Genomic DNA, 25,776 nt, shown 5'->3' with positions numbered 1-25,776 from the left:
TGTTCATTGGAAGGACTGATGCTGAAGCTGAAAGTCCAATACTCTGGCCACCTCATGTGAAGAGTTGACTCATTGGAAAAGACCCTGATGCTGGGAGGGATTGGGGGCAGGAGGAGAAGGGGACGACAGAGGATGAGATGGCTGGATGGCATCACTGACTCGATGGGCATGAGTCTGAGTAAACTCCGGGAGTTGGTGATGGACAGGGAGGCCTGGCGTGCTGCGATTCATGGGGTTGCAAAGAGTCGGACATGACTGAGCGACTGAACTGAACTGAACTGATATGTGCTATATTTGTGTGGGTTGTGTGTGTATATGTATGTGCGTGTATGTAAATATAGCATATATGCACATAAATACACATAATTGGCTCACAAAATTGTGGGGTCCCAAGATTAAGGTTGGCTAGTCAGAGACTCAGAACAGCCAATGGTGTAGTTTCACTTTGAATCCAAAGGCCTAAGAACCAGGACAGCTGATGGTGTCAATTCTACTCTGAAAGCTGGCAGGCTGGAAACCTAGGAAGAGATTATTTTTCAGTTCAAGGCCAAAGGCAGAAAATGACTAATGTTCTATTCAGGTCTTCAATTGACTGGATGAGGCCCACATGCATTAGAAGTGGCAATAATTTACTCAGTCTATCTACTCAAGTGTTAATCTTATCCAGAAACACCCTCAGAGATACCCAGAATAACCATCTGACCAAATGTCTGGGCACCCAGTGCCAAGTCATCACAACAGTGCAAACAGTGCAAATCTTAAGAATGTTGATAATATCCTATCTAGGATGCAAAAGAATATTCCAAGTTAGAGTGGGCTACAGAGAAAATCATCAGAATGGTGCAAATCTGTACTTAAGACTGTTGAGGTTAATTCCCTAGTAGTCCAGTGGTTGACTCTGCTTTCACTGCTGGGTCCTGGGTTCAATCCTTGGTGAGGAACTAAGATTTCCCCAAGCCGTATGTTGCAGCCAAACAAAACAACAACAAAAAAGAATGTTGGTAATATCTGATCTAGGATAAAAACATATTCCAAGTTAGAGCAGGGTATGAAATCTTTCTACCAATAATTATATATGGCTATTGTTTCAATGGTAATTTCTTACCTCACAAGGCATACTTCTTAAGTCACCTGTAAAACTATGTTTATAAAATATGCATGTTTTTCCTCCTTTTCTAATAACTACAAAATCACAGAAGACACAGGTGAAAAAGTTCTAGAGCTGAGAAAAAACATAAAAAGAACAGGGAGAGAAATGAAGGAAAACTAATTGGGAGAGATGGTGGAAGCCATAGGAGGAGAATTTCAAAAATGAAGTAACTCCCATATAATCAAAGGCTGAAAAAGTTTAGGTAAGGTAAGGAATGAAAAGAAGTCACTGATGGTTTGAGGGTGGGATAGGGAGAGGCCAGATTATAGTGGTTTTAAGAGAGGATAATGAACATATTTTATATAAAGTTTTTTTTAAGTTCAGTGAGGTTGGAACAAGAGGACCATGTATATCCTTAGGAATTTTGTTTTGCTTAGATGGGAGAAATTTAAGCATGCAAATACACTGAGAAGAAAGGGGGGAAAGTGGAGGAAAAATTTTTATGATTACAGCAATCTAAATTAAGCACATTTTATTGTTATTCTTCAGTCAAAAGTTGAATCTGACACTTTGCAACCACATGGAATACAGAACTCCAGACTTCCTTGTCCTTCACTATCTCCCAGACTTTGCTCAAATTCAAATACAGTGAGTCGGTGATGATATCTAACCAACTCATCCTCTGCTGCCCCCTTCTGCTCCTGCTGTCAATCTTTCCCAGCATCAGTGTTGTTTCCCGTGAGTCAGCTTTCCCATCAGGTGGCCAAAGTATTGAAGCTTCAGCTTCAACATCAGTCTGAATGAATATTCAGGACTGATTTCCTTTAGGATTGACTGGCTTGATCTCCTTGCTGTCCAAGGGACTCTCAGGAGACTTCTCCAGCACAATTTAAAAGCATCAATTTTTCGGTGATCAGCCTTCTTTATGGTCCAACTCTCACATCGGGACATGACTACTAGAAAAACCATAGCTTTGACTAGACATCCTTTGTTGGCAAAGTGATGTCTCTGCTTTTTTAATATGCTGACATGGTTTATGACAGCTTTTCTTACAAGGAGCAAGCATCTTTTCATTTCATGGCTGCAGTCTCAGTCCACAGAGATTTTGGAGCCCAAGAAAATAAAACCTGTCACTGCCTCTACTTTTTCCCCTTCTATTTGCCATGAAGTGATGGGACCAGAAGCCAAGTTCTTAGGTTTTTTGAATGTTGAGTTCAAGCCAGCTTTTTCACTCTCCCCTTTCACCTTCATCAAGAGGCTCTTTAGTTCCTTTTCACCTTCTGCCATTAAGAGTGGTATCATCTGCATATCTGAAGCTGCTGTTTCTCCAGGGAATCTTGATTCCAGTTTGTAAGTCATCCAGCCCACCACTTCCTATGATGTAGTCTGCATAGAAGTTAAATAACCAGAGAGACATACAGACTTGTCCTGTTCCTTTCCCAAATTTAAATCAGTCAGTTGTTCCATGACTGGTTCTAACTGTTGCTTCTTGACCTGCATATAGGTTTTGCAGGAGACAGGTAAGGTGGTCTGTTATTCCCATCTCTATAAGAATTTTCAACAGCTTGTTGTGATCTACATAGTCAAAGGCTTTAACATAGTCAAACAAAAAATATGTGGGTTTTTTTTTTTTTTTTTTTTCTGGAATTCCCTTGCCTTCTGCATGATCCAACGAATGCTGGCAATTTGATCTTTGGCTCCTCTGCCTTTTCTAAATGCAGCTTGTACATCTGGAAGTTCTCGGTTCATGTACTAATGAAGCCTACCGTGAAGGATTTTGAGCAGAACCCTATTAGCATGTGAAATAAGCACATCTGTACAGTAGTCTGAATCTTCTTTGGCTTGCCCTTCTTTGGGATTGCAATGAAAACTGACCTTTTCCAGTCCTGAGGCCACTGCCGAGTTTTTCAAATTTGCTGACATGTTGAGTGCAGCACTTTGACATCATCAACTTTTAGGATTTGAAATAGCTCAGTTGGAATTCCATCACCTCCACTAGCTTTGTTCACAGTGATGCTTCCTAAGGCCCACTTCACTTCACACTCCAGGATGTCTGACTCTAGGTGAGTGATCACACCATTGTGGTTATCTGGGTCACTAAGATCTTTTTTGTATAGTTCTTCTGCGTATTCTTGCCACCTTTTTTTAATCTCTTCTGTTTCTGTTATGCCCTTACCGCTTCTGTCCTTTATTATACCCATCTTTCTATGAAATGGGCCCTTGATACCTCCAATTTTCTTGACAAGATCTCCTTTCCATTCAATTGTTTTCCTCTATTTCTTTGCACTGTTTATTCAGGAAGGCCTTCTTAACCCTCCTTGCTATTTTCATGAACTCTGCATTCAGTTAGGTATATCTTTCCCTTTCTCCTTTGCCTTTCGCCTGTTTTTGTATAGCCTCCTCAGACAACCACTTTGCCTTCTTGCATTTCTTTTTCTCTGGGATGGTTTTAGTCTCTGCCTCCTGTACAGCACTATGAACTTCTGTCCATAGTTCTTCAGGTACTCTACCTACCAGACCTAATCCCTTGAATCTATTTGTCACCTCCACCATACAATCATAAGAGATTTGATTTAGGTCATACCTCACTGGGCTAGTAGCTTTTCCTACTTTCTTCTATTTAAGCCTGCATTTTGCAATAAGGAGCTCATGATCTAGCCACAGTTAGCTCCAAGTCTTGCTTTTGCTGTATGTATAGAGCTTCTCCACCTTCGGCTGCCAAGAATATAATCAATCTGCCTTAGTTACTGACCATTTGGTAATGTCCATGTGTAGAGTCATCTCTTGTGTTGTTGGAAGAGGGTGTATGCTATGAGCATGTCTTAACAAAACTGTCAGCCTTTGCCCTGATTCATTTTGCACTCCAAGGCCAAACTTGCCTGTTACTTCAGGTATCTCTTGACTTCCTACTTTTGCATTCCAATCTCCAGTGATGAGAATGACATCTTTTTTTTGGTGTGAGTTCTAGAAAGTCTTGTAGGTCTTCACAGAACTGGTCAACTTCAGCTCGTCAGCATTAGTGGCTGGGGCACAGATTTGGATTGCTATAATACTGGTGTCCCTTGGAAATAAACCGAGAACATCCTATTATTTTTGAGATTGCACCCAAGTACTGCATTTCAGACCCTCTTGTTGACTTGACCATGTCCAATTTACCTTGACTGATGGTCCTCACATTCCACGTTTCTAAGCAATATACTGTTCATTGGACTTACTGTCACCACCAGAGAGGTCTACAACTGACTGTCGTTTCCTCTTGGACACAGCCACTTCATTCTTACTGGAGCTATTAGTAATTACCCTGTGCTCTTCCCCAGTAGCCCACTGGACACATTCTGACCTGGGGGACTCATCTTTTGGTGTCATATCTTTTTGCATTTTCATACTGTTCATGTGGTTCTCACATCAAGAATGCTGGAGTGGGGTGCCACTCCCTCCTCCACTGGACCACGTTTTATCAGAACTATTCACTATGACCCATCCATCTTAGGTGACCCTGCATGGCCTGGCTCATATCTTAATTGAGTTATGCTAGCCCCTTCACCACAACAAGACTGTGATCCATGAAGGGGAATTAAGAACTTACATCCCTATCAGTGCAGATCTTTTTGGACCTTTAAAGCAATAAACTAAAGAAAAATACTATCTGGTAAAACTCCCATTCCTATTAACACGTAAACATTAATAAATAAATGAATGATTAGAGACTCAAATTTCATAGTTTGTGATATAACAGACCTGACAATATTAGAATTTATAATTAGCAATTTATAGAGCTATTTTATTCAATATTCATAATCCTTTAAGATTAACAATTAGTTTTCCAAAATGGGAAACTGAAGCCAAGATTAAACAATAAGATTCAGAAACAAAACTAACAGAACTATGCTTGCTTCACTCAAAGTCCCTGGTATTTTCAATACTATTTTGACCCTGGATTTTTAATATTAAATGAAAGCTCACAAAGTATCTTACTGCTCAAAAGATCCAAATATAAATGTAGTAGTCAAAAGTAACCATGACAATTTAAGGTCATTCTGAATAAGACAGACATATATGATGATAACAAGAGCTAACATTTAGCCAGTACCATGTGTCAAAGTTATGGTTTTTCCAGTAGTCATGTATGGATGTAGAGTTGGACTATAAAGAAGGCCGAGCGCTGAAGAATTGATGCTTTTGAACTGTGGTGTTGGAGAAGATTCTTGAGAGTCCCTTGGACTGCAAGGAGATCAAACCAGTTAATCCTAAAGGAAATCAATCCTGAGTATTCAGTGGAAGGACTGATGCTAAATCTGAAGCTTCAGTACTTTGGCCACCTGATGTGAAGAACTGACTCACTGGAAAAGACCCTGATGCTAGGAAAGACTGAAGGCAGGAGGAGAAGGGGATGACAGAAGATGAGATGGTTGGATGGCATCACTGACTCAATGGACATGAGTTTAAGCAAGCTCCAGGAGTTGGGGATGGACAAGATGCCTTATGTACTGCAGTCCATGGTGTCGCAAAGAGTTGGACACGACTGAGCGACTGAACTGATCTTGGAAAAGCTTTAATGAACAATTACAAAGTATATATTATATTGTTGTTGTTCAGATCCTAAGTTCTTTCTGACTTTTCTGCAACCCCATGGACTGTATCCTGCCAGGCTCCTCTGTCCATGGGATTTCCCAGGCAAGAATACTGGGGTGGGTTGCCATATCCTTCTCCAGAGGAACATCACAGCCCAGGAATTGAACCTGTGTCTCCTGCATGGCAGGCAGATTCTTGACTACTGAGCCACCAGAGAAGCATGCACACATATATATTATATACCTTGGTCCCTTGGTAACCAAAGGGGGCTGCTTCCAAGGCACTCCACCCCATCTAATACCAATGTCCACAGATGCATCATATTCCACATTGCTGGGTAGAAAAAATCAATATTGTGAAAATGTCTATACTACCAAAGGCAATCTACAGATTCAATGTGATCCCTATTAAACTACCAATGACATCTATCACAGAACTAGGACAGAAAATTACAATTCATATGGAAACACCGAAGACCCCAAATAGTCAAAGCAGTATTGAGAAAGAAGAATGGAGCTGGAGGAATCAACCTTCCTGACTTCAGATTATACTACAAAGCTACAGTCATCAAGACAATATGGCACTGGCACAAAAACAGAAATACAGACCAATGAAACAAGATAGAAAGCCCAGAAATAAACCCACGCACCTACAGGTACCTTATTTTTGACAAAGGAGGCAAGAATATAAAATGGGGAAAGACAGCCTCTTCAGTAAATGGTGCTGCAAAAACTGGACAGATACATGTAAAAGAATGAAATAAGAGCACTTCCTAACACCATACACGAAGATACACTCAAAATGGATTAAAGACCTAAATGGAAGACCAGAAGCTATAAAACTCTTAGAGGAAAACATAAGCAGAAGCAAGATTCTCTATGACCCACCCTCCTAGAGTAATGGATAATAAAAACAAAAGTAAACAAGTAGGACTTGATTAAACTTAAAAGTTTTTGCACAGCAAAGGAAACTATAAGCAAGGTGAAAAGACAACTCTCAGAATAGAGAAAATAACAGCAAATGAAACAACTGACAAAGGATAAATTTCCAAAATATACAAGCAAGCTCATACAACTCAAAACCAGAAAAACAAACAACCCAATCAAAAAGTGGGAAAAAGACCTAAGACTTTTCTCCAAAGAAGGCATACAGATGGCTAACAAACACATGAAAAGATGCTCCACATGCTCATTACTAGAGAAATGCAAATCAAAACTACAGTGAGATATCACCCCACACCAGTCAGAATGGCCATCATCAAAAGGTCTACAAACAATAAATGCTGGAGAGGGTGTGGAAAAAAGGGAACACTCTTGCACTGTTGGTGGGAATGCAAAGTGATACAGCCACTATGGAAGACAGTATGGAGATTCCTTTAAAAACTAGGCATAAAACCACCATATGACCCAACAATCCCACTCCTAGGCATTTACCCTGAGGAAACCAAAACTGAAAAAGAAACATCTATCCCATTGTTCACTGCAGCACTATTTACAATAGGTAGAACATGGAAGCAACCTAGATGTCCATTGACATTGACAATGGATAAAGAAGTTGTGGTACATACACACAATGGAATATTACTCAGCCATAAAAAGGAATGCACTGAGTCAGTCCTAATGAGGTGGATGAACTTAGAACCTACAGAGTGAAGCAGGACAGAATGAGAAAGATAAATATTGTATTCTAATGCACATATGCGGAACCTAAAAAAATGGTACTGAAGAATTTATTTACAGGGCAGCAGTAGAGAGACAAACATAGAGAACAGACTTATAGACATGGGGAGAAGGGAGGAGAGGGTGAGATGTAGGGCAAGAGTAAAATGGAAACTTACATTACCATATGTAAAAAAAGATAGCCAATGGGAATTTGTTGTATGACTCAGGAAACTCAAACAGGGGCTCTGTGTCAACCTAGAGGGGTGGGATGGGGAGGGAGATGGGAGGGAGGTTCCGAGGGGAGGAGATATATGTATACCTATCACTGATTCATGTTGAGGTTTAACAGTAAACAAAATTCTTTAAAGCAATTATCCTTCAATAAAAAAATAATTTAAAAAATGGCTGGCAAAGTATGGTCAGTCCTTTCAATCTGTGGATGCAGAACCTGTGGCTATGGAGGATTGAATGCATGTACAAAATATGTAAGTGATGTAATACTTAAAACAACCACTACAGAGTCTATACTAAGAGATACACACAAAGTCATTATAGCTAAATGAAAATGGCAGATGGAATCCTAAAAATGGTTCAAGTAACCCACAGGAAGACAGGAAAAAAAGAAATTAAAAACAATAAACAGAAAACAAACAACCAAAAAGCAGACCTAAGTACTAAAATATCAACAACTGTACTAAATGTAAACGGTACACACACACACACACACACACACACACACACCACACATATATATCAATTTAAGGCAGAGAACAGCAGAGATTTTTGTTTTTAAGTTGCCCCAATTTTATCCTTCTTACAAGTAAGTCACTTCAAACAGAATGATACAAGTAGCCTAGAAGTCAAAGGATAAAGAAAGATATAGATTGTATAGATATACTATACAAGCATGAATTAAGAGAAAACAGGTGGGGCTATATGAATATCAGATAGAGCAGACTTCAACAAGAAAAAGTATCAGGGACAGAGAGATATATCACATAAGGTCAATCCACCAAGAAGACAGGATAAACCAAAGTGTGTATATCAAACAAAAGAGCTGAAATAATGTGAAGCAAAAAAGGACAGGTCTGAAAAGAACACACAAAAGTATTTATTATAGCTAAAATGCTGGAGACCTGAACACCTCTCTCCCTAAAATTAACAGAACAAGAAAACAGTAAATCAGCAATGATACATAAGAACTCGGTAACACCAGCAAACAACAGAATCTAATCAACAGAATACACATCAGTTTTAAGCGCCTATGAAACATATATTAAAGGTGACCATATTCTGACTCACAAAAAGAAACTTCCAATGATTTAAAAGAATTGAAATCACACACCTACTATGTTATATGGCCACAATGAAGTGGGGCTAGAAATTAAGAATAGTTAACACTAAAATCTCCCCCCCCCCCACACACACACACAAAAAAAATCTCCCCCACATCTAGAAATGAAATAACACACTTCCTAACAATCCATGAGGCAAACAGAAAGTCTCAATGGAAATTTTTTTTAAAAATACATTTAATTGGAACAAAAATATAATATATTTAAATGTGTGGGATGTAGCTAATAACAATGCTGAGAGAAAATTTAATCTCAATAAATGCTTATGTTATGAAATAAAGGTCTCAAACCAATAACTGAAGCTCACACCTTAGAAAACTAGAAAAAGAGCAAAATAAACTCAGTGTATACAAGAGAGATGAAATGATGAAGAGCAAATATCTAGGAAATCAAAAATTTTAAAATGCACAGAAAAATAATGAAACAAAGAACTTATTCTTTGAAAAGTTCAATAAAGTAGACCAACCTACAGCAAGATTGACAAAGAAAAAGAAAAAAAAGCACAAATTATTAATGTCAGGAATGAAGCAAGGGATTACTATAGGCCTTGTAAACATCAAAAGGATAAGAGAGCACTATTAATATAAATAACTGTTCACATAACAATTTGATAGTACAGATGAAATGGACTAATTCCTCAAAAAGCACACATTACAACAACTCACTCAAACTGAAATATAAAATTTGAACAGCTATGTTACTATTAAACAAATTAAGTTTTCCAGAAGTTTAAAGAATGGATACTAAATCTATACAGTTTCTTCCACAATATAAAAGAGGGAATACTTCTTAATTAATTTTATAAAGTCAGTTTTACTGTAGCATCCCAAAGAAACTAACAAAAAAATGCCCAAACTATAAATTAATACCTTCACAAATATGATGGAAAAATTTTTTTTAAAAGTTCAGCAATAAACAAAAGAAATTTTATATTACAACCATGTAGGTTATCCATGGATGTAAGAATACTTCAATATTCAAGTATCAGTAGATGTAATCCACCTTTGAAGGATGCTATGAAAGAAAATCAACACAGTAAAAGCATTAAAAATCCAATACCTATTAATGAGAAAAACTCTTCAGCCAATAAGAAATAGAGAACTTCCTCAAACTGATAAAGAACATCTACAATAAAATTTATCGATAACACTATACACTAAAGGGTAAGAGAGCTGGACAGGAAGTCAAACCAATCAATCCTAAAGGAAATCAACCCTGAACAATCCTGGAACGACAGGATGCTGAGGCTCCAATATTTTGGTCACTTGAGGTGAAGAGCAGACTCACTGGAAAGGACTCTGATTCTGGGAAAGATTGAGGGCAGGAAGAGAAGGGGGTGACAGCAGATGAGACAGCTGGATGGCACCAGTGACTCAATGGACATGAGTTTGAGCAAAGTCTGGGAGATAGTGAAGGACAGGGAAGCCTGGCGTGCTATAGTCCATGAAGTCACAAAGAGTCAGACATGACTTAGCAACTGAACAACAACAAGGAACTGAATGTTCTAAGATGAGAAAAAATGACAAGGATATCCACTCTTACCACTGCCTTTCATCATAATATTGGAAGTTCTAGCCAGCACACCAAAGCAAGAAAATACCATACAAAGCATACATATTTGAAAGGAAGAAATAAACTATTTATAGACCTTAAACTTGTCTGTGAAAAAGTATTTGATAAATATATGTATATGTACAAATATATATACATATTTGTATATGTAAATACATATACATACATTATATATATATATATATATAGCATCCCATTATATATATATATATAAAATTCCTTTAGGATTGACTGGTATATATCTTCCCAGGTGGCACTAGTGGTAAAGAACCTGCCTGCCAATGCAGGAGACATAAGAGATGTGGGTTCAATCCCTGAGTTGAGAAGATCCTCTGGAGTAGGAAATGGCAACCCACTTCAGTATTCTTGCCTGGGAAATCCTGTGGACAGAGGAGCCTGGTGGGCTACAGTCCATGAGGCTGCAAAGAGGCAAACATGACTGAGCACGCGCGCGCACACACACACACACACACACACACACAAATAAGTTCAACAATGCCAAGGATATAATAACACAAGAAAACAGTTTTTCTATAAAATAGCCATGAATACATGGAAACCAAAATTTAATAGATACTACTACTTACAATATCAAAGAAGGGAGAGAGGGAAAGAGAAATTCACAGGTATAAAACTAACAAAACATGTACAAGGATTCATACGCTGAAAACTACAACATGCTAATCAAAGAAATCAACGAAACCTAAATACATGGTAAGATATGCCACATTCATGAGTTAGAAAAATCACCATAGTAAGTATGTCAGTTCTCCCCATACTGACTATACTGGTTTAATACAATTCCTATCAAAATCCCAGAAAATCCCAGGTTTTTCTAAAACATAGATAACTTTATTCCAAAACATATATAGGATGATAAGGAAAGCCGAATAGCTAACACAAATTTGAAAAATAATGTGAGAAGTATCAGTCTACCTGATTTTAAGGCTTATATAGCTACAGTAATCAAGACTGTATGATACTGGTGAAGACTAAATACACAGATCAGTGGAAAATAATCTATAACTAACAAATAATCCCACTCAAGTAAAGTCAACTGATTTTTGACCAAAGTTCAAAAGTAATTCAAAGAATAGTACTGAAGCAAATGATATTAAAACAAATGGATATCCACAAGCAAAAAAAAGAGTGAACCTTGATCTAACCATCACCCTTTATACGAAAATTAACTCAAAATGCATCATAAATTTAAAAGGAAAAATTTAAACTACAAAACTTTTAGAAGAAAGAAATCATAGGAGGAAATCTTTGTGACTAGGGGTTAGTCAATATGAGTTCTCAGATATGACAGAAAAAGTATAATCCATAAAATAGAGGAAAAAAATGATAGGTTGAATTTTACCAAAACTAAAATCTTTTCCTTTGTGAAAGACCATGTAAAGATGATGAAAAAACAAGCTATGGCCTGTAAGAAAATACTTGCAAATGAAATCTGATAAAAGATTCACATAAAGAACTCTCGAAACTCAATGGGTTGAAAAAACCCAAACAACCCAACTGAAAAATAGCCAAAGGGCATGAAGAAATATTTGGCCAATGAAATATACAGATGGAAAATAAGCACCTTAAGAAATGTGCAAAAAAAAAAGAAAGAAATGTTCATATCATTATTCATTAAAGGCATAATTCATTCTATTAAACTTCACAGATATCGCAGTTTTGATAATTTGTGGCAACCCTGTGCTGTCAGATGATAGTTAGCATTTTTTAGAACTGATACTTTAAATAAGGTATGTACAGTGTTTTTAAAAATAGTGCTATTGATACTAATACTTATAGTACAGAGTAAACATAACTTTTATAAGCATTGGGGAAAACAACAACTACATATAACTTGCTTTATTGCAATATTTGCTTTATTGCAGAGGTCTGGAACCAACCTGTCTATACCTCCAAGATATTCCACTATGAAAAAATGTAAAGTTAAGACCACAGTGGAAATATTATTACCTATTAGAATTGCTATTATTAAAAACAGTGGTAACACCAAAAGCTTGAGAGGATTCAAAGACACTAGACCATTCATACACTGATAATGGAAATTATTTGCTAGTTTCTTAAAAGGTGGTTTAGCTTGTGTTTTCAAGACTATGATGCAAGATCCCCAACAATGCCTTGCTGGCTGTGACACCTGCTTTGCTGCTGTTGCTGGCCCAGATAGGGAAGCTAATTCCTAGCTTTATTGGTGAATGCAACCCTAGCCCTACTTACCTGGAAACCTGCCCAGAGCATCCAGGAAACAGAGCAGCTCAGCAACACTTGAAGAGCACCAAGCCAGTGATTCTGTCTGACCAAGGAACTTAGTGAGCAGTTCTGACTGATAAGTCATACCAGCTGCAAATGCTGTTACATGGCCCCAAGTTTGGAAAGCAAATTCAAAGCCTGGCCTGAATACAGCTTCCATGCCTGCCCAATCAGAAAAACTAAACAGAAAACTCAGGAAGCTGTGCAGCCCCACCTACCACCCTGCTTACAACAGCAATGGAGCAGAAAGCTGAGCCGACATCGCACCATCAAAGGAAAGTAATAAAGTTCCAAGCTGACCCTAAAGAAATGGGAGATTTCTGAACTGTGTACAAAGATTTCAGAATAATCCCCTCAAAGAAGTTTAGTGAACTTCTTTACAGACATCAAACAAAATTAGGAAAACAGTGCATGAGCAAAGCCAGAAGTTCAACCAAGAAGTAAGCCATTAAAAAAAAAAAAATTCTAGAGTTGAAGAACACAATGACTGATCTGAAGAATTCAATGGAGAGCTTTAACATCAGACTTGGTCAAGCAGAAAAAAAGAATCAATGAATAGAAAACAGGGCATTTAAAATCATTCAGTTGGAGAAGTAAAAAAGTGCAAAAGAGTAAAATCGTCTATGAGAACCACAGGATACCATCAAATGAATAACAACTGCATTATGAGAATCCCAGAAGAAAAAAGAACAGAAAATATTTTTAAAGCAATAATGGCTGTACAAACCTGGGGAGAGATATGGACATCAAGAGCCATGGGGCCCAAAGGAAGCCAAATAGACTACTTCAAAATGGCTATGGAGACACATTGTAATTACAATGTCAAAAGTCAGACAAGAAAGAATTTTAAAAGGAGAGAGGAGCAACACATCATATACAAGGGACCACTCCCAATAGACTATGGTCAGATTTCTCAACAGAAACTTTGTAGTCCTGGACAGAATGGGGTGATATATTCAAAATACTGCAAGAAAACAAAACACTGTCTTCAAGAAGCACACTGGGAAGATGGGGAGGGAGGTGGGAGGGAGGATCAGGATGGGGAATACATGTAAATCCATGGCTGATTCACGTCAATGTATGGCAAAAACCACTACAATGTTGTAAAGTAATTAACCTCCAACTAATAAAAATAAATGAGGGGAAAAAAAAGAATACTATACCCAAAAAACAAAAAAAGAATACTATACCCAACAAAATCATCTTTCAGAAATTAATGAAAGATAAAGACTTTTCTGAAAACACAAAAACTGAGTGACTTCATCACCACTAGATGCCTTAAAAGAAATAATAAAGGGAGTTCTTCAAGTAGGAATGAAAAGATGATAAAAACACATGAATGTAAGTGTAAAGCTAACCGGGTAAATATATGAAGTTAGATTCTCTAATATAATAGAGAATTAGATTCTCTAATATGGTGGCACATAATTCAAAATTTTAAAATAAATATTAATAGATAACCGTAACTAAAATAATGTATTAGATGAACAATATAAAATACATATAAACTAAAACATCAATAATTTAAAATGGAAAAGGAGAAGTAAAAATATAAAGTCTATATATGCAATAGAAACTGTCATATTAAAACAGTAAGTTAAAAACATAAATTTTATGTTAGTCTCATAGTAACCATAAACAAAAAACCTATAGCAGTTACACTAATGATTATGACAAAAGAGCCAAAGAATGTGAAGTGAAAGTTGCTCAGTCGTGTCCAACTCTTTGCAACCCCATGGACTGTACAGTCCATGGAATTCTCCAGGCCAGAATACTGGAGTGGATAGCCATTTCCTTCTCCAGGGGATCTTCCCAACCCAGGAATCGAACCCAGGTCTCCTGCATTACAGGTGGATTCTTTACCAACTGAGCTATCAGGAAGCCAGTCAAAGAATATTACAACAAAAAGTCAAGTCACAAAGAAGAGAGATAAAAAAGAAACTCAACACTATTAACAAAATGGCAACAGAAGTCTTTACTTATGTAGAAAATTCCACAGACTCCACCAAGAAATGCAAGCATTAATAAATTAAGCAAAATTACAGGATACAATATCAACATACAAAAATTGTTGTTCAGTTCTTAAGTTGTGTCTGACTCTTTGCACCTCATGGACTACGCATGCCAGGCTTCCCTGTCCTTCACTACCTCATTCCTCAAACTCAAAGACCACTGATTCATTGATGCCATCCAATCATCTCTTTCTCTGTCACCCCATTCTCATCCTGCCCTCAATCTTTCTCAGCATCCAGGTCTTTTCCAATGAGTCGGTTTTTCCCATCTGGTGGCCAAAGTATTGGAGCTTCAGCTTCAGTATCAGTCCTTCCAGTGAATATTCAGGGTTGATTTCCTTTAGGATTAACTGGTTTGATCTCTGTGCTGTCCAGGGGATTCTTGAGAGTCTTCTCCAACACCACAGTTTGAAAGCAACAATTCTTCGGATTAGCCTTCTTTATGGTTCAACTCTCACAGCCGTACACAACTACTGGAAAAACCATAGCCTTGACAATATGAACCTTTGTTGGCAAAGTGATGTCTCTGCTTTTTAATACACTAACAAGGTTTATGATAGCTTTTCTTTCAAGGAGCAAATGTCTTTTCATTTCATGGCTGCAGTTAACATCTGCAGTGATTTTGGAGCCCAAGAAAATAAAATCTGCACTGTTTCTACTTGTTACCAATCTACTTGCTATGAAGTGATGGGACCAGATGCCAGCACTAGTTTTTTCCTTTTTCACTTTCTTTCACTTTCATCAAGAGGCTCTTTAGTTCCTCTTCATTTTCTTCCAATAGGCTGGTATCATCTGCATATCTGAGGTTGTTGATATTTCTCCTGGCAATCTTGATTCCAGTTTGTAATGCATCCAGCCCAGCATTTCACATGATGCACTCTGCATATAAATTAAATAAGCAAGGTGGTCTGGTTTTCCCATCTCTTGAGGAATTTCCCACAGTTTGTTGTGAACCACAGTCAAAGGCTTTAGCGTAGTCAATGAAGCAGAAGTAGATGCTTTTCTAGAATTCCCTTGCTTTTTGTGATCCAACGGATGTTGGCAATTTGATCTCTGGTTCCTCTGCCTTTTCTAAATCCAGCTTGTTCATCTGTAAGTTCTCAGTTCACATACTGTTGAAGCCAAGCTTGAAGGACTTGGAGCGTTACTTTGCTGGCATGTGAAATGAGCACAACTGTACAGTAGTTTGAACACTCTTAGGTACGGTCCTTCTTTAGGATTGGAATGAAAACTGACCCTTTCCAAATTTGTTGGCATATCAAGTGTAGCACTTTCATAGCATCAGCTTTTAGGGTGTAAAATAGCACAGCTGGAATTACAACACCTTCACTAGATTTGTTCATAGTAATGCCTCCTAAAGCCCACTTGACTTCACATTTGAGAATGTCTGGTTCTAGGTGAATGACCACACCATTGGGGTTATCCAGCTCATTAATATCTTTTTTGTACAGTTTTGGTCACTGTCTCCTGTACAATGTTATGAATCTCCATCCATAGTTCTTCAAGTACTCTATCAGATCTAATCCCTCGAATCTATTTGTCACGTCCACTGTAAAATCATAAGAGATTTGATTTAGATCATAACTGAATGGCCTAATGGTTTTCCCTACTTTCTTCAATTTAAGTCTGAATTTTGCAATAAGGAGTTCATGATCTGAGCAACAGTCAGCTCCAGGTCTTGTATATGCTAAGAATGAAATTAAGTATGAAGTAAATAAAACATTCCCACTTGTGGCAGTATCAACAACAATATAATACTTAGGAGTACATTAACCATGTAGGTGAAAAACTTAACACACCAATAAGTACAGGATACTAATGAAAGAAAGTGAAGAAGACACAAGTAAATGTAAAGATATTAAATGTTCTTGGATTTGAAGAATTAACATTATTAAAATGTCTGTACAACACAACGTCATCTATAGAGTCAATACAATCCCTATCATGATTTCCTAGGCATTTCTCACACACACATACACACACACACACACACACAAATAACAGAAAACAAAAACAAAAACAATCTTGCAATTTATATGGGAACTATCATACACACTAAACAGCCAAAACAATCCTGAGAAAGAACAAAGCTAGACACATCATGTCTTGATTTTAAACTATATCACAAAGCTACAGTAACCAAAACAGTATGCACTAGGACAAAACCAGATACACAGACTAATGGGAAACACATATAAGTTCAACTAACGCTTGACAAGAAGACGACAAACTCAGTGGTAAAAAGACAAATTTCTTCAAAAATTGAGCTGGAAAAAATGAATATGCACATGCCAAAGAATGAAACCACATCCCTATTTCACAATATCCACAAAAATTAACTCAAAATTAATTAAAGACTTAAATGTAATATCTGATACCATAAAACTCCCAGAAGAAAAACGAGGAATAAGCTCCTTGTCCACAGTAATAGCAATGATTTGGGGTGGGGGTGTATGACATCTAAAGCGCAGACACAAAAAATAAACAAGTGGGACTATAGCAAACAAACAGGTTTCTGTACAGTAAATGAAACAATCCACAAAACAAATAGGCAATCTACAGAATGCAACAAAATATTCTCAAACCACACATCTGATAAAATGTCAACATCCAAACTGTATAACAAATTCAAACAACTCAATAGCAAAAAAACCCAAATAATACAACTAAAAATGAGCAAAGAACTCAAATAGATTTCTTTTTCCAAAAAAGATATTCAAATGGCCAACAGGAACATGAAAAGGTACTCAACATCACTAATCAAAACCCTAATAGATCACCTCATACTTGTTAGCATGGCTATTGTCAAAAATAGAAGCAATAACAAGTGGTGCTGGGGATGTGGAGAAAAGGAAAGAAACCTTTGTATATATCTGTTGTGAATGTAAACTGGTATAGTCAAATAGAAAACAGTATGTAGGTTTCTTGAAAAATTAAAGATAGAAGTACCACTTCATGCTTCAGACATGTCCCATGGACTGTAGTCCACTAGGCTCCTCTGTCCACGGGATTTTCCAGACAAAGATACTAGAGTAGGTTGCCATTTCCTCCTCCAGGGAGAAGTACCACATGATTCAGCAATTCAACTTCTGGGTATATACCCAAAATACATCAAATCACCATCCTGAATAGGTGTCTGTACCCTCACTTCACTGTAGCATTGTTCACAATAGCCAAGACATGGAGACATTGTAAAGGTCCATGGGTAAATGAAAGGATAAAGAAAAAATGATACACACATACACAAACATATATACAGAGGAAAATTATTCAGCCATAAAAAAGAAGGAATATTGCTAGTTGTGACAACATGGATTGACCTTAAGGGCATTATGCTAGGTCAGATGGAGAAAGACAAATATTGTACGTCACTTACATGTGGGATCTAAAAACCTAAAGTCATAGAAACAGAACAAATTAGTATTAGCCAAAGGTGGGTGGGTGTGTGTGTGCAGGGGAGAACTGGGTAAAGGTAGTAAGAATATACAAATTTCCAGTTATAAGATAAGTAAGTTCTGGAAACAACATTCAGCATGATGACAACAGTTAACAATACTATGTGGAATATCTGAAAGTTACTAGGAGAGTAGAGCTTACAAGTTGACATCAGAAGAAAAAACTAACTTCAGGAGATAGACGCTAACTTATTGTGGTAACTATTTAGCAATACATGTATGCGTGTGTTCATCTGCTCAGTTGTGTCCAACTCTCTGTGACCCTTTGGACTTAGCCTGCCAGACTCCTCTACCCATGGGATTTCTCAGGCAAGAATACTGGGGAGGGTTGCCATTTCCTCTTCCATGCGTTCTTCCCAACCCAGGGATCAAACCCATGTTTCCTGCATCTCCTGCATTGCAGGAATCATGATGTACACCAAAAATACAATGTTATATATCAACTGTATCTCAATAAAACTAGGGGGCAGGAACCTAAACACATATCATACAACCCAATAATCACAGACCTTGGCATTTATCCTAGGAGAAATAAAAATTTATGTGGGCATAAAAACCTGTATATAACTTTTCATAGCAGCTTTATTTATATAGTCAAAAACTGGAAACAACCAAAATGTTGCTAAACAAACGGATGAGTATACAAACTGGTACATCCATATCACGAAGTATAACTCACCTTTAAAAAGGAACAAATTACTATATACACAATTTAGATGAATTACAAAAGCATTATCATGAATGAAAATTCAGTCTCTAAAGGTCACATATTTTATAATTCTACTTCTAAAATATTCTTTAACTGATAAAATTATAGGCATGAGAAAGAGATTAGAGATTTCCAGGGATTAAAGACTGTTGTGGGAGGTTGTTGGAAGTGGATATACACAAAGGAGACCTGATTGTGACAGTAGTCATGGGAATCTAACACAGGTGATAAAATGACATGAAATTATACATACACTGTATCAATGTCAAATTCCTGGTTTTAAATTTGAACAATAATTATGTAAGATATAAAACTGGGGAAACTGCATGAAGGATACATGTGATAGTTTCGTAACTTCCTGTGTATCTGTAGTTACTCTTTTAAAAATGAAGAGAAAAAGACAATGACATATAAATTCAAATCAGAAACTATTTTGACTTTACAGTTTTGTTCTTGTTCAAAACACTCAGAATATTCAAAGAAAATTTCCTTTTATTTTTGGTGTAACTGGTTCCTCAGTTTTTAGAAATAAGTTGAATGTAAAACAAGAAGATATCCAAATCTGAGACTTTCAAAAGGATAAAATCTCTATTTCCTCCTTGTGGCACAGACCTTGAGAACATCAATTTTAAAAACTCAATCATAAATTTTTTTATATTAAGTTCACTGATGTTAAAAATATAAATTTAACTTGGATTGTTAGATTAAGTCAATTACTGAATCTCATTCTTCATAAAGAATTAAAGAATTAAACTCAATGATACAAGTATAAAGCAGTTCTTTGGGGGACTTTCAAAATGGTAGAGGAGTAAGACTATACCATAAAGTAAGACTATACCATAAAGGAAGGTGGGGAGATCACCATCCCCCACAAATACATCATAAATGCATCTGCATGTGGAACAACTCGTTCAGAACACCTTCTGGATACTGGCAGAAGACGCCAGACTTCCAAAAAGGCAAACTAATCTCCACAGAATGAAGCAGGGCAAACGATACAAGAAAAATGAAAGACAAAGGACTTGGGATGGGGACCTGAACCTCAGGGAGGGAGCCATGAAGGAGGAAAAGTCTGCACACTCAGAAACCCCCTCATGGGTGGGGACAGGAGCATCTTCAGAACCTTAAAGGGGAACGCAGCAACATTAGGAAGGCAAAATGAAAAGAATTCACCACAGAGATAACTGCTGACCAGCACTTCCCAGTTGAGACGCTGTCTGCATGCCCACTACAGTGATTTGGGGCTGGGTGCTGAGGCTCGGCTTCAGGTACTGGACCCTAGAGAGAAAACTGGGGTTGACAGCAATGGTGCTAACCTGAGGGAACTAGTACAATACAGCTGAGGGAGTCCAGGGTAAAGCCTGGGCCTTCCAGAGAGTCAAGGGATCATTGCTGCAGGGAAACTCTAATTCCACACATGCACAGACTACAGGATGCTGCCTTTGTGAGAGCCATAGACGGGAGAAGCCACAGATGTGGACTGCGATCCCAGAGGCAGGTGCACTGGCCACCTACTGCCAAAGCTGGCAAAAGTGCCAGGTGTGGCACTAGCCATGACTGCAGTTTATGATCCCGGAGTGGGGAATGCAGGCTAACTGGCCACCTCTAAAGCCAAGGCAAGGGCCAGAGGTTGTTGACCAAACGCCACTGTGGTCTCAACCCCAGACGAAGCAGCCTTCACCAAGCAGTGAGCAGGCACAGGTCACTGCCCACACCTTCGGGGGAGCCTTTGCAGCTTGGCTCTGCTGAGGGACATACAAACCAAGGCCAACTCCGCTGAGGGTGCACATGACAACCTGACTATAGCAACTTCCTGCAGGCCTCCACCTCAGTGGGTACTCCCATGTGTCCCAGCTGTGTCTGCCATATCACTCCCTCTCCCAAGTCAAACTGAGCAAGCGAGCTGCTACTCTTGTTCACTCTTGTCTGGGTGGGGAACAGACAATGGAGGGTGGCCTACAAGCAGAAGCAGGCCAAAACCAAAGCTGACCGCCAGGGGTCACAGGTTGGAAGAAGAGGAAGGAAATGTGCTCCTCTAGCCACAAGTGCAGCAGATTAAATCCCCACAAAGAGCCTAAGGCTGTGGACGGACTTTGGGAGCAATTGTGGACTTTGGGAGCAAGAACAATCTGGAATAAGACCAGATCTGAGTCTGAGCTGACCATACAGCACCCACAACAGGTCCAGAGACCTTCCCAGAAATGTTGGAGGACTTCCTGAGTAAACAGAATGACTAGTGCTCACTGTACTCAAGGACAACGGAGGATTCAGGACATTCTTCTCTATATATATGTATGTATGCATTTTTTATTTTTCATATTGTTGTAATGGTGTTCTTTATTATTCCTTTAACTTTTAAACTTACTTTTCCTTTTTAAAAACCTTTTACTTTTGAATAAATTCATTTTTTCCCTATTTTTACAGTACTCTAGTTGTATTCCATTTTTTCCCATGTTTTTTGATCTTGTATTTCTGCTACTCTAGTTTTTAGTATTTGTTTATTGGCTTGAATGTACTCTTCCTTTTTGGTTCCTATTTTTATTCTTTTTTTTTTAATCTCTTTTTTTTTTCTATTCTCTTTGTGAGTATGAAGGCTCCTTTGTTTATTCTTGTCTGTTGATTGTTGCTTGTGTTGAACCATTTGTCTTGGGGCTTTTGTCCTTTTTTTTTTTTTCTTTCTATATTTGACTTCCTCTTTTTCCTTTTGCTTTTCATTTCTTTTTTTTTTTTTTTCACTTTTTCCCCTCTTTTCTTTTCTGTTTTTTTCCTCTTCTCTCACTCCTTTTTTGTGCCCTTAATTACTTTTTCTCTCCCTTTTGTGCTGTGTGGCTTGTGGAGTCTTGGGGCTACAGTAAGGAGTCGGGCCTGAACCTCCAAGGTAGGAGACCTGAGTCCAGGGTGTTGAACCACGAGAGAACTCCCAACCCCATGGAACATTAAACAACAAGAGCTCTCCCAAAGGCCGCCGTCTCAACACTAAGACCATGCAACACACAAAAGGCCAGCAAGCTCCAATGCCAGATGTCTGATGCCAAACCATCAGCAAAACATAAGCACAGCACAGCTCGTAGCAGAGAGGTGTCCCAAAGCCATACCTTGTTTATAGACACCCCAAAACAGACCACTGGACACAGCACTGCCCTCCAGAGAGACAAGATCCACCGCCAACCACCAGAACACAGGCACCAATCCCCATCAACAAGCAAAGCTTCCCAAGGCACTGGTCCAAACCCACCAGCTGGGGACCAAGTCCACAACATGAACCATGACCTTGCAGCTACAGAAAGGAGACCTCAAGCACAGTAAACTAAACAAAAGGAAAAGACAGAGACACGTACAGTAGATGAAAGAACACGATAAAACCCACAAAGCCAAAAAAATGAAGAGGAAATACGCAGTCTACTTGAAAAAGAATTCAGAGTAATGAAAGTAAAGATGATCCAAAAATGTGGAAAATGGAAGCACAAATAAACAGAATGGAGGCACGGACTTAGAAGATACAAGAAATGTTTAGTAAGTACCTAGTAGAAATAAAGAACACATAATAAGCAATGAAAAACACATTAACTGAGATGAAAAATACACTGGAGGAAACCAAGAGCAGAATAATTGAGGCAAAACAGATAAGTGAGCAGGAAGATAAAACGGTAGAAATAACAGAAACAGAGCAGAACAGAGAAACAAGAATGAAAAGAAACGAAGAGAGTCTCAGAGATGACTGTAACATAATTAAGCACACCAACATTTGAATTATTGAGGTCCCAGAAGAAGAAGACAAATAGAAAGGGTATGAGAAAATATCTGAGGAGATTATAGTCAAAAACTTCCCTAACATGGGAAAAGAAATACCATACAAGCCCAGGAAGCCCAGAGAGTCCCACACAGGATAAAATCAAAGAGAGACAGACCAAGACACATATTAATTAAACTAACAAAAATTAGACACAAAGAAAACCTATTAAAAGAGCAAGGGCAAAACAACAAATAATGTACAAGCTATGCATAAAGCTAATAAACTCATCTTTCAGCAGGAAGTCTGCAGTCCAGAAAGGAATAGCGGGATGTACTTAAAATGATGAAAAGAAAAAAGCCTAAAACCAAGACTACTCTTCAGAGTAAAGATCTCATTCAGATTTGACAGAGAAATCAAAAGCTTTACAGAAAAGCAAAAGTTAAGAGAATTCAGCACCACCAAACCAGCTTTACAACAAATACTAAAGGAACGTCTCTAAAGAGGAAACACAACAGAAAGAAAACCTACAAAACCAAACCCCAAACAATAAAATAAGCGGTAATAGGACCATACATATTACTAATTACCTTAAATGTAAATGGATTAAATGTTCCAAGCAAAAAACACAGACTGGATGAATGGATACAGAAACAAGACCCCTATATATGCCATCTACAAGAAACCCACTTCAGACATAGGGACACACAGAGATTGAAAGAATGGAGCTTAACTTAAAAAATATATTCCATGCAAGTGAAAATCAAAAGGAAGTTAGGAGTAGCACTGCCATACCAGATAAAATAGACTTTAAAATAAAGACCATTACTGGAGACAAGGAAGGACACTACATAAAGATCAAGGGACTAATCCAGGAAGAAGATATAACAATCAAAAACATATGCACCAAACATAGGAGAACCTCAACATATTAGGAAATGCTAACAACTATAAAAGGAGAAATCAACAGTAACATAATAATAGAGGGGGACTTTAAAACCTCACTCATACCAATGGACAGGTCATCCATACACAAAAATTATTAAGGAAACACAAGTTTTAAATGATACATTGGGCCAGATGGACTTAATTGATTTGTACAGGACATTTCATCCAAAAACAGCATATTTCACTTTTTTCTCTAGTGCGTAAGAAACAAAATCCAGGAAAGATAACATCTTGGGGTCACAAATTAAGCCTTGGTAAGTTTAAAAAAAGTAAAACGAAAAATATATCAAGCATTTTTTTTTTTTTACCACAATGCTGTAAGATTAGATATGAACTACAGGAAAAAACTGTTAAAAAAATCACAAACACAGGGAGGCTAAACAATATGCTTCTAAATAGCCAAGAGTTCACTGAAGATCTCAAAGAGGGGAAAGCAAAAAAGGAAAACACAACTCAAAACCTACAGGATTCAGTAAAACCAGTGCTATGAGGGAAATTTATAGCAATATAAACCTAGCTCAAGAAACAAGAAAAACATCAAATAAACAATCTAACCTTACATTTAAGCAACTAGAAAAATAAGAACAACAACAACAAGAAAACCAAAGTTGTTAGAAGGAAAGAAATTATAAAGATCAGAGCAGAAATAAGTAAAAAGAAATGAAGGAGGCAATAAGAAGAATCAGTGAAACTAAAAGCTGGGTTTTTTGAGAACATAAGCAAAACTGACATTTAGCCAGACTCATCAAGGAAAAAAAGGAGAAAAACCAATAAAATTAGAATAGAAAAAGGAGAAATTACAACAGACAATAAAAAAATATAAAGGATTATAAAACGCTACTATGAGCAACTATATGCCAATAAAACGGACAAGCTGGAAGAAACTGATGAATTCTATGAAAAGTACAACCTTTCAAGAGTGAGTCAGGAAGAAACAGAAAAAATGAACACACCAATCACAAACACTGAAATCAAAACTCTAATCAAAAAATCTTCCAACAAAAGCCCAGTGTCAGATAGCTTAAAAGGCAAGCTTTATCAAAAGTTTAGAGAAGAGCTAACGCATATGCTGCTCAAACTCTTCCAGAAAACTGCAGAGGAAGGAAAACTCCCAAACGCATTTTATGAGGCTACCATCACCCTAATAGCAAAACGTGACAAACACACACACACACAAAAAAAAAAAATTACAGGCCAATATCACTGATGACATGTACTGCATGCATGCTTTCAGGTTGGACTCTTTGCAATCCCATCAATTGTAGCCCACCAGGCTCCTCAGTCCATGGAATTTTCCAGGCTAGAATACTACAGTGGTTTCCCGTTTCCTACTCCAGGGGTTCTGCCTGTCCTGGAGATTGAACCTGTGATTCTCAGTCTCCTGTGATGACAAGTAGATTCTTTTACCATGGTGTCACCAGGGAAGTCAATAACTAATAAACATTGATACAAAAATCCTCAACAAAACACTAGCAAACAGAATCCAACAACATATTAAAAGGGTCAGATATCCCCTTATCAAGTGGGGTTTATCTCAGGAATGCAAGGATTCTTCAATACACACAAATCAATCAATTGATACACCATATTAACAAACTGAAAGATAAAACCATATGATAATCTCAATAAAGGCAGAAAAAGCTTCTGCAAAATTCAGCACCCATTTATGTTAAAGTAAAAAAAATGGGCACAGACGGAATCTACCTTAACAAAATAAAGGCCATTTACAGCAAACATGATTCTCAATGGTGAGAAACTGAAAGCATTTACCCTAAGATCAGAAACAAGACAAGGGTGCCCACTTGTGAGATAGGGTGTCCTATTATTCAACATAGTTTTGGATGTCCTGCTACAGCAATTAGAGAAGAAAAAGAAATAAAAGGAATCCAGAGTGGAAAGGAAGAAATAAAACCCTATTTGCAAATAACATGATACTATACATAAGAAACCCTAAAGACACTACCAGAAAATTACTAGAGCTAATCAGTGAATATGGTAAAGTTCCAGGATACAAAATCAAAACACAGAAAACACATGCATTCCTATATACTAACAATGAAAAATCAAAAAGAGAAATTAAGGAATCAATCCCATTTACCATTGCAACAAAAAGAATAAAATATCTAGGAATAAATCTACCTAAGGAGACAAAAGAACTGTATTCAGTAAACTATAAGACACTGATGAAAGAAATCAAGGATGATATAAATAGATGGAGGAATATTCCATGATCTTGACTTGGAAGAATCAATATTGTGAAAATTACTATACTACCAAATGCAACCAACAGATTCAAGGCAATCCCTATCAAATTACCAATGGCATTTTTCACAGAAATAGAACAAAAAAATCTCACAGTTTGTATGGAAACACAAAAGACCCCAAATAGCCAAAGCAATCTTGAGAA

The 25,776-nt window shown here is 37.6% G+C and overlaps 1 protein-coding gene across 1 annotated transcript in view; it reads right to left on the bottom strand.

Annotated features, from left to right (window-relative positions):
- Window positions 1-25,776, bottom strand: part of KBTBD3 (kelch repeat and BTB domain containing 3) — a 52,802-nt gene that overhangs the window by 11,309 nt on the left and 15,717 nt on the right. The gene's annotated exons all lie outside the window — the stretch shown is intronic.

This window comes from Dama dama, chromosome 1 (genome assembly GCF_033118175.1).
Source record: "Dama dama isolate Ldn47 chromosome 1, ASM3311817v1, whole genome shotgun sequence".
NCBI classification, from domain to species: domain Eukaryota; kingdom Metazoa; phylum Chordata; class Mammalia; order Artiodactyla; family Cervidae; genus Dama; species Dama dama.
This window is presented reverse-complemented; position numbering and strand designations above follow the sequence as displayed.